Source organism: Pygocentrus nattereri, chromosome 23 (assembly GCF_015220715.1).
Source record: "Pygocentrus nattereri isolate fPygNat1 chromosome 23, fPygNat1.pri, whole genome shotgun sequence".
Classification (NCBI taxonomy): domain Eukaryota; kingdom Metazoa; phylum Chordata; class Actinopteri; order Characiformes; family Serrasalmidae; genus Pygocentrus; species Pygocentrus nattereri.
Genome location: NC_051233.1, coordinates 14,130,707 through 14,140,238, shown reverse-complemented (window position 1 = coordinate 14,140,238; position 9,532 = coordinate 14,130,707). Strand labels below are relative to the sequence as shown.

The 9,532-nt window shown below is 42.3% G+C and overlaps 1 long non-coding RNA gene across 2 annotated transcripts; it reads left to right on the top strand.

The window, feature by feature from the left end:
- The first annotated feature begins 2,889 nt into the window (after positions 1-2,889).
- On the top strand, positions 2,890-8,855 carry LOC108429700. 2 transcript variants are annotated; one of them, XR_005129516.1, is made up of 5 exons: positions 2,890-3,064; positions 3,151-3,279; positions 3,486-3,556; positions 5,170-5,298; positions 8,674-8,855. It is a non-coding gene; the product is annotated as an uncharacterized LOC108429700 (long non-coding RNA). The 2 variants fall into 2 exon arrangements; XR_001858025.2 differs by lacking the exon at positions 5,170-5,298.
- The last annotated feature ends 677 nt before the right edge of the window (positions 8,856-9,532 follow it).

Sequence of the window (9,532 nt, the reverse complement as noted above, 5' to 3'; positions counted from 1 at the left end):
TCTCCAGCAGAGCGCCATTGCATGGTGGTGGAGTAGATTCGAAGGCAAGAGGAAGCATCCAGGTGTGCCAGAGCAGTCAGTCAGCCGCAGCAAGGACGATGGATGACATGGAATGGAATTGCCAAAAAGAAAATCTCCTGGAGCGAGCTATGGAACATGGAGTCTAACAGGCTAAGCTTTATCATAAAAGCCACTTATGACATTCTGCCTACGCCAGCAAACCTACACCCGTGGCTTGGTGAGGACCCGGCATGTTCCTTGTGCTCAGCCCCAGCAGGCCTCAAGCACATTCTTGTGGGCTGCAAGACCTCCCTTTCTCAAGGCAGATACACCTGGCGCCACAATGAAGTGCTGTGTTGTCTGGCCTCAGCCATAGAAGAGAAAAGAACTGCCACAAATGCCGCTCCACTTAATGCGCATCAATAAGCCCAAACCTCAACAGCCTTTATCCGGGAGGGTGAAAGACAACCAGCCAGAGCCCCTCTCACAATTTCAAGCCTCATTGGTACTGCCAGGGATTGACAAGAGCCTAGTGTTTCCACCTAACATTGCTGTGTCAAGCTTGCGCCCAGACCTGGTTTTGTGGTCCAACTCCTGTCGCCGTGTTTACATCATCAAGCTCACGGTGCCCTGGGAGGAAGCCATTGATGAGGCCTATGAAAGGAAAAGGTTGGGATACTCTGACCTTGCAGCCCAGGCAGAAGAGCAGTGATGGACAGTGCTGGTGTGTCCAGTGGAGGTGGGCTGTAGGGGGTTTGTGGCTAATTCCACCATAAGGCTCCTGAAAGAGGTGGGCATCAAAGAGCTTGCCACCATAGCTGAGAGAAATAGTCACTGACTGTGGCTTCAAAGAAAGGAAATGGCATGGGGGGCAAAGTGACCACTCAGTTCCTATGCGACACACACCCAGGTCTGATCAGCCTGTGGTGGGCCTGTAGGGGGTTTGTGGCTAACGCCACCATAAGGCTCCTGAAAGAGGTGCGCATCAGAGGAGAACCATCAAAGAGCTTGCCGCCACGGCTGAGAGAAATAGTCACTGGCTGTGGCTTCGAAGAAAGGAAATGGCATGGGGGCAAAGTGACCACTCAGTTCCTATGCGACACACACCCAGGTCTGATCAGCCTGTGGTGGGCCTGCCACAGAGGAGGGTGTCTTGTGTTAAATGCCCGAAACATCTAAAGATACTGCGGTACACAACTGACGATGTGTTGCATAGAGTAACATCACTGAGTGGTTCAAGCAAGGTCTCAACTGGAAACTGAACTACTTGGGATTGAAACATCGAGTCCTTTTGTGTAACTCTAATACTTCTGGTGTAAACCAGAAGGTTTGTTCAATTTATTTGAATTTTTTCATGCATGGGAAGAAGCGGATAATTCCCAAATGCCCTGTCTCAGCCACAAACAAACACACCAAATATACATACATCATTCTGTCATATGGAGCATGGTGGCTGAACATCTGCTCTAGTACAAGAGAGATGACGATACCAAACTTCTACAATATCTCCTCCTTCCTGTTTGTCAAAATGAACTTCAAACATAGAAACTCGAATGTATGCTCAAAGAATATATATTCAGTCATACATATAAAGGTATACTAAATTCACACATTACCTAGAGAATATTTGGTAATTGAATTAAGAAAATCAACATCGGAAGAAAAATCTTAACTACAGGTCTTAACTTGTTAAAAGAGAATGTGGTGTTTTACCACCAGATTCTCAATGATGAACAATCCCAGGATCCCAGTAGAAATAAGAACTATGTTTTAATACCTGCAGTATTCAGCCTTGTTCAAATTCTAATCCATAGAAAAATAACATTTATGGGGTGGACATTACACGGTCTCTTTATGTATTGACTTACATTTACATTTTACATTTACAGCATTCATCCAGAGCGACTTACAAGAAGTGCTTTGGCAATCTAGAGAAAGTATCTTTGCTAGTTACCAATAGCTTAGAGAAAAAGACAGTCCTGAGCTCAGATACTGCTAGAAACAAATATGTCACTGCAGACACCAAGAGAAAAAGAAGCAGAGTTGAACGCAGAACTTATTTGATCCATGATCTAATTACACACAAGTCTTTATCAGATCTTTGTTTGTCTCATCCAGAACACAAAATGACGCTTACGACCGACTGTTGGTGAATCCCCATGAGCTTCAGATACTGGTACACGATGTAGTGTTTTTAATCTGATATTTCCATGCATGAATAGAAGTCGTCCATTCCTGCAGTCCCTCTGTTGGCCACATTTCATAGCTTTTTAAGCCATCTGACAGAATGTGTAGACATATAGCTTCCATTACACCCATCCCAATTCTTATAATGAATTTGGACTGTTGGGTTCCTGAGGCCCGTTAGTTGCGCTTCAGAGTCTGTTCTGCCCCACAGTACAGAATGGAATGTTGTTAGGAAGGGTCTCCTTGAACAGTGTTCTCCCTCAGAAACCAGAGAATGAAGCGATAAACCAGCTCGGCAATCCTACTAAGTCCCAAGACAAAGAGAGCTCTCGATGCAATGATGAACAAACACTCTCATAGAGAGATGAGAGTTTTATTCACAAAGCACACAGAAGAAGGGGAAGTCCCCTCTTTATAAACACAGAGAGCCCGTCCCACGTGCACGCAGGCAGCCAGGAAGGGCCCGACCACATTCTAACATATGTCGTAACCTGCTTGTCCATACATGGAGTTGTTTTTCTCCATCTCTGGATGTGCTCAGTTCAACATCAAAATCCAGTAAGTCAAAAGTGCAAGTGGTTTGCAGAATGAAAGAGGAACAATAGTTATTAACAGCCTGTAAGTATGCACAAAGGGCAGACACCCTTGCACTCTCAGCAGAGTCTGATTTTATTAATACATGTTAGTCACCGGGGAAGAGACAGGCCAAAGGAAAGTTAACCCTTTCAAATGTGGTGTCTGAAGCTCAAATGATGATGAGCGCCAATTTTCACAGCTGTCCAGCCAGATTTCCAGTCTCCTGCTCTGAGATCCTCCCGTTCTCCTGCTCTGATGGTCTGCCCAGTCTCCAGCTCAGCCGGAAACCACACATCTACAGGTGAGTCAACAACTTATTGCCATTGTCATGTTCAACTTTCTCAGTGTTTACAGTTCTTTCTTTTTCTTTGGCCTTTCTGTTTTCAGGTTATGGATTTTTCTGGTCTGCCTGTGCCTGTGGCCATGACAATGAGTACTGGATGCCCCACTGAAGCTTTTCATCTCATGTGGCCTGCCTACAATTCTAGTTTACAGATGGCACTGATCTAATACCAGGTATCAGAATTGGGTGGTGTCAGCAGAAAATGCTACATCAGATATTGGAGAGAAAAATATAATGAGCCTCGTCCAATCATTTAACAAATCTAGCTGAAATAGCTACATTTCCAACTTCTGTATCTATGTCCCTCTTTCTTTCTCTCAGTATTGTAATAACTGCTTGCACACCACTCACAATAAACTTCATGTCCCCTCTGATGCAGCAAGACGCATAGAGAAGAAAGAAGTACAGGATGTCTGATGGCGTAATGGACTGCATGGAAAGGAGAGGCAGGTCAGTGTCAAACTTTAAGGCCTATGTTGACACTAGTATGCATGAGCCACACTGAACTTGGCCAGGGCAAATTATTTTGTGATTAATTGTGGAGTTAAAACTGACAGCTATTTTCATAACGGCTTAATCACCCCATCGTTACCTTGATACATGATTAATTGGGGGAAAAATTGCAGTATACACAATGTTTCATTCACCAAGAAAAATACAAGGATTATTCTTGCTCTATGTCTTAAATCATATTTGCAAAGAATTTAAGGACTTATCAACAGCATAGCAACATATCTGTATTGTCCTGTTAACAGATATGTTTAATCAGTGGTCAGTTTTTTTTTTAAATCAAGGGAGATGTAAATGGAGTCAGGGTACTTCAAATACATCCAAGACAATTTAGTGTGTAATTCTCAAATATCAGCAGAATTAAAATGCCGGTAATGCTTTATAATACTGTTACATACTTAATAAGTAACTAATCAGGAAATAAGCAGCAACAAACAAGTAGTGCTGCATTATTACTTAAGTAACTACTCTTAACTACCAAGGACTACTAGTTAACTACTCAGTAGGTAATAATGAACTAATGATTAATTCACTATTAACTAAACAATAACTACTTAGATACTTAGAATAACTACTTATAAATTAACAATCAAATTCATTATTAATTGCTCAATAGCTTTCAGTAGTTTTAAAAGGTTCCTGGTGAACTGCTAACTGATGTAACTTCTAATAGTAGTGAAATGCACTGCACTGTGTGCAGTGCCTACAATATAATGGATTATACCCTGCCGTATTCAGTAGACCAGTCTGCTTATCTCTTATCTTTAGAAAACAAAACACAATTTGTGTGAGCTAAACAGTGTTCTGCGGTGGCTGTAGCAACTTCTTTACTTGTGTCTGCGTTATTCAGAGAAGAAACTTCCACAGGCTCCGTGTAAGAAGGAACAGAAAACGGTTGTTTATTCCTGACTGTACACGTTATGAAATTAAATTAAAACAAACTTTCAAACCATAGTTAGGTTGTTCCAAAAATGAGAAGCAACACAAACTGTAATGCCAAACACGGTAAGAAAACTGTTGCTACCTGTGTCCTACTCTGCTCACTCCAAAACTACCTAAAAACATGTCCCACTCCAGCACTGTAGCTCGTAGCTCTTAAAGTGACAGAGCACCTAATTTCTGAACATAAACAAATGGAGCCAGAAGACATTTGTATCTACATAGTTGGTACAAATATCACTTTTGGCATATTAATACTGTGTTAAGCAGCAGTATATACCTATTTACATTTACACACAATGCAAAAGATGATCTTTATGTTTTGGCTCCTACATACCGGCCCCTAATTGTCCTCTTGTTTAGAGTCAATTACCAACAACTAAAATAGGGAGCCAAAATTAAACAAAAATAATTCTTCTACCGAATGTCTTCGTTGCTTGATTTACCATTTTACCTGGTGCCAGAGGTTACTAGCACATGGCACACCGGTGGAGGACAGTTTTTACCACTGCCTCATTCAGCTTCTTGTAGAAGACAGAGCTTGGTGATTGGTCTGTACAACATGCTTGTCTTGGTTTTAATACGGACCTGACGCACCAATACATTTTTATCAGGAATCTCTTCTACAACTTTGCCCATGACCCAGGAGATGCGTGGAGCAGTATGGTCAACAATCAGCACAATGTCCCCAACAGTGAAGTTGCGTGATATGCGAGTCCACTTCTGACGCTCTTGTAGCTGAGGTAGGTACTCTCTTGTCCATCGTTTCCAGAAGATGTCCGCCATGTATTGGACTTGTTTCCATCTTCTGTGGATGTACAAATCTTCCTTCACAAAGAGTCCAGGTGGTAAACATGGCTTAGCATGAAGAAGCAAGAGGTGATTGGGAGTGAGCGCTTCCAAGACATTTGGGTCACTAGAAGCCTTGGTAATTGGACGACTGTTAATGATGGCCTCAGCCTCACACAAAACAGTGTGAAAGCCTTCGTCATCCAACATCTGGAGCTTCAAAGTGGCATTAAGAATCTTTCTAACTGATCGGATCAATCGCTCCCAGACTCCACTGCGATGAGAACCAGCAGGGGGGTTGAACGTCCACTGAATTCCCCTTTGACGTGTAGTATCCTCAATCCTGGAAATGTTCCACTTTTCAATGGCTCTCTTCAGCTCACGCTCAGCTCCAACAAAATTTGTCCCTTTGTCAGAGCGAAGAATCTTTACTTGGCCTTCTTCTTGCAAAGAAACGGCGAAGGGTGTTGATAAAGGAGTCTGTGTCTAATGATGATGCCATTTCAATGTGGACTGCCCGCACGGCCAAACAGGTGAAGATGACTCCGTACCTCTTTACAATGCTTCTACCCCTTCTAACTACGAATGGGCCAAAGTAATCAACCCCAGTGTTGGTGAATGGGGGATCATCTGGAATGATCCTGTCACAAGATAGGTCAGCCATCTGCTGTTGTCCAGTGACACCATGTACGCGTTGACAGGTGACGCACTTGGAAATAACTTTCCTTATGGCAGCCTTAGCACCAGGAATCCAAAATTTAAGTTGCAGCTTAGACAGCATATGGTTCCGACCACTATGACCTACGCTCTGGTGGATCTCTCTGAGCATAAGATCCGTCACATACGAGTTCTTGTGCAGGATAGCTGGGTATTTAACTTCTTCAGGCATAGTTGATTTGTGGAGTCGTCCGCCTACTCTAAGGATACCATCCTGAAGAATAGGATTGAGCTTATAAATGTGACTACCTTTCTTCAACCTGTCACCTTTACGCAGTGCTGAAATCTCTTCTGAGAATTTTTGCTGCTGACTGAAACGAATGATCTCAAGCTCTGCCACCTTTAAGTCTTCCACTGTAAGATTGCTTCCTCTAAATTCATTCTTTAAACTCTGTATCATTCTACAAATTTCTGATTGAGGAAGAGAAGCCTCTGGTTCCTTTCTTTTTCGACATAAGTATATTAAAATGTTCTTAACCTTTAGGATCCAGGCAACAGCCTTTCTTAGGCGGAACCAAGAGGAGTAGTTTTCCAGAAACTGCTGAACTGTATCCACCTGCTCCTCAGCTGCAGTAGCACTTACTATAACATCTCTGACTTCTGGATCCTCAGTGGTAAGATTCTCAAGATGGTCTGGATTTTGTGGCCACTCATCCTCGGGCTTGGTGAGAAAGTCTGGCCCCTGTATCGATGTCTCATTTTGCATGAATGCATGAACTTTGAGCCCTCTTGACACGACAGTTTTAGAATAGTCTCCACACGATTGGCGACAAAGGTGCGGAATCTGCTGGTTCTGTTTCCTATGTACTTGAGCACGGTGGTGCTGTCTGACCAAAACACTGATTCTCTGAGCTGAAGCTGAAGCTCTGACCTCAATGTTTTGTCCATGCGCGCTGCCATTGTAGCTGCTGCTAATTCCATGCGTGGAACAGTAATTGGCTTGAGTGGAGCTACTCTGGCCTGGGCCAAAACTAAGGTGCAGTGAACTCTGTTGTTTTTGTTGTTTTGTAGCAGGTAACTCACTGTTCCATAGCCTGTTTCAATAGCATCTGCACAATGATGCAGTTGGCTGAAAGTTGCCTCACCAAAGCCTATAGGCTTAAAGCACCGAGCCACTTCAAAGTCTTCCAATAGGTGGAGGTCTTTCATCCAGTTGTAGGAACAGTTTGGGGAAGAATGGTCAAAATTCCCATAAATACACTCCTAAACCTTGTGGAAAGCCTTCCCAGAAGAGTTGAAGCTGTCATAGCTGCAAAGGGTGGACCGACATCATATTAAACCCTATGGATTAAGAATGGGATGTCACTCAAGTTCATATGCATGTGAAGCCAGACGAGCCAATACTTTTGGAAATATAGTGTATTTTCTTTACTGACTGAAAAAATGATAGACTTTTATTTCCTCAGCTGCTAATCAGTGTTTGCAACATGAAAGCTTTAGATCTCACAAATACTAAATAAGATAAAGTCTGTAGTTTGCAGATGTAAATACAGGTCGTTTGATCAGGAAACCCCAACAAACGCTCTACTGATAGACTCCAAACACTGAATATGACTTTAAGGTGTGGCAGGTTGTGTTTAACATAAATATTAAGTAATTAGGACTGAGTCATATAGAATAAATGCAAGATTACGCCTAATCAATTAAAAACTAACTCAGATTTCAAATTAAGTCATATATATTTAATCCTCAGTCATTTATACATTAATGCTATTCTAAATGTTTATATAATTAACTTTAGCTATAAATGATGAAATAATTTTAGCTGAATGGATAAAGAACTACATAAAAACACTACAGTACAGAAAGTACTATAATATTGACTGTTTACTGCATGTCTCATTAGTTTTAATAGGGCACTAGTGGTCATTTTTCTTTATTCTCTTTGTATATTGTATATGTTGTTTATTTAAATAGTGATGATGTGAAGGTGATGAAGAAGTCTTCGTTGACACCGTCTTGCATAAAAAGAATTTATTCGCATATAAAAATCGGCGTCAAATCAGACACCCGGGTTCGTCTGAGAGAGAATGAAAGCCAAACATATCTCTGCCAAAAAGCTCTGCCTGCTCACTTTTGTATCACAGTTGTTTACGTAAATGTATGGCACATACATGGAATTTGTTTAAATGTTCTCATCTGTCTGAAAGCAAGAGAGAGAAGGAGCGAGAAGGAGAGGAGCCCCCTTAGCTTTAAACATTTCAAACACATGAAGTGATATACCATATATGTAGCCCCCTGAGCTTAAACATTCCATATTCATAACATCATCATATAGAGCTTTCAGATACCACACAGCTGGATACATATAAGGCCCCAAACTCATAAGATCAGATTTCATATGAAAGCTCAGATACCTCATATATTGACTGTAAATTCCTATCCTGTATTTATATGGATTTCATATATTCGTTATCCGATGTCAACCAGAAGAGGATGGGTTACCCTTTTGAGTCTCGGTTCCTCTCGAGGTTTCTTCCTCTTGCTCTGAGGGTTTTTTTTCTTGCAATTGTCGCCCTCGCCTTGCTCACTGGGGCTCGGACACATATTTACTCTCAATCTGCTTTGTGGTAATGATTGTTGTAAAAGTGTTTCATAAATTCTTCATTTAGGTCTTCACCCATCCTCTTCACCCTCTACATCACGGACTTCAACTACTGCACAGAGATTTGCCACCATCAGAATGGTGACTCTGCAATAGCTGGGTGTATCAACAAGGGTCCATCAGGGGGGTCAGTGTGGACACTGTGGAGGATTACAAATGTCTGGGTGTGTATATTGACAATAAACTGGACTGGGCTAAGAACACTGACGCCCTCTACAGGAAGGGTCAAAGTCGTCTCTATTTTCTGAGGCGCCTGAGGTCCTTCAACATCTGCCAGACTATGCTCAGGATCATCTATGAGTCTGGTGGCGAGTGCTATCCTCTATGCTTGCATGCTGGGGAAGCAGGCTGAGCGTGGCAGACACCAACAGACTCAACAAACTGATCCGCAAGGCCGGTGATGTTGTGGGTGTGAAGCTGGACTGGCTGATGGCAGTGTCGGAGTGGAGGATACTGTCTACGCTGCAGGCCATTATAGGCAATGGCTCCCACCCACTCTACAACATGGTGATGAGACGCAGGAGCACATTCAGTGCAAGACTCATTCTACCGAAATGTACCACAGAGCAAGGAAGTCATTCTTACCTGTGGCCATCAAACTCTATAACTCCTCCCTCAGTGTGTGATCTACAAAGTGTGGTTCATCTGTGCAAAACTCAATACATAACTGTACTGTTCATATGTGTAATAATAATAATTATGTGTGCAACAACTCAGAGGTACAATAATTTGAACTGCCTACTAGATGCTTAATATTTATTATCACAGTCACCACCACTTTACTATATTTGTCACGATTGGCCCCTCCCAGTCCTGTCCATGTGTTCATGTTTTGGTTTAGCCCCCTCGTTTCATGACTCCACCCA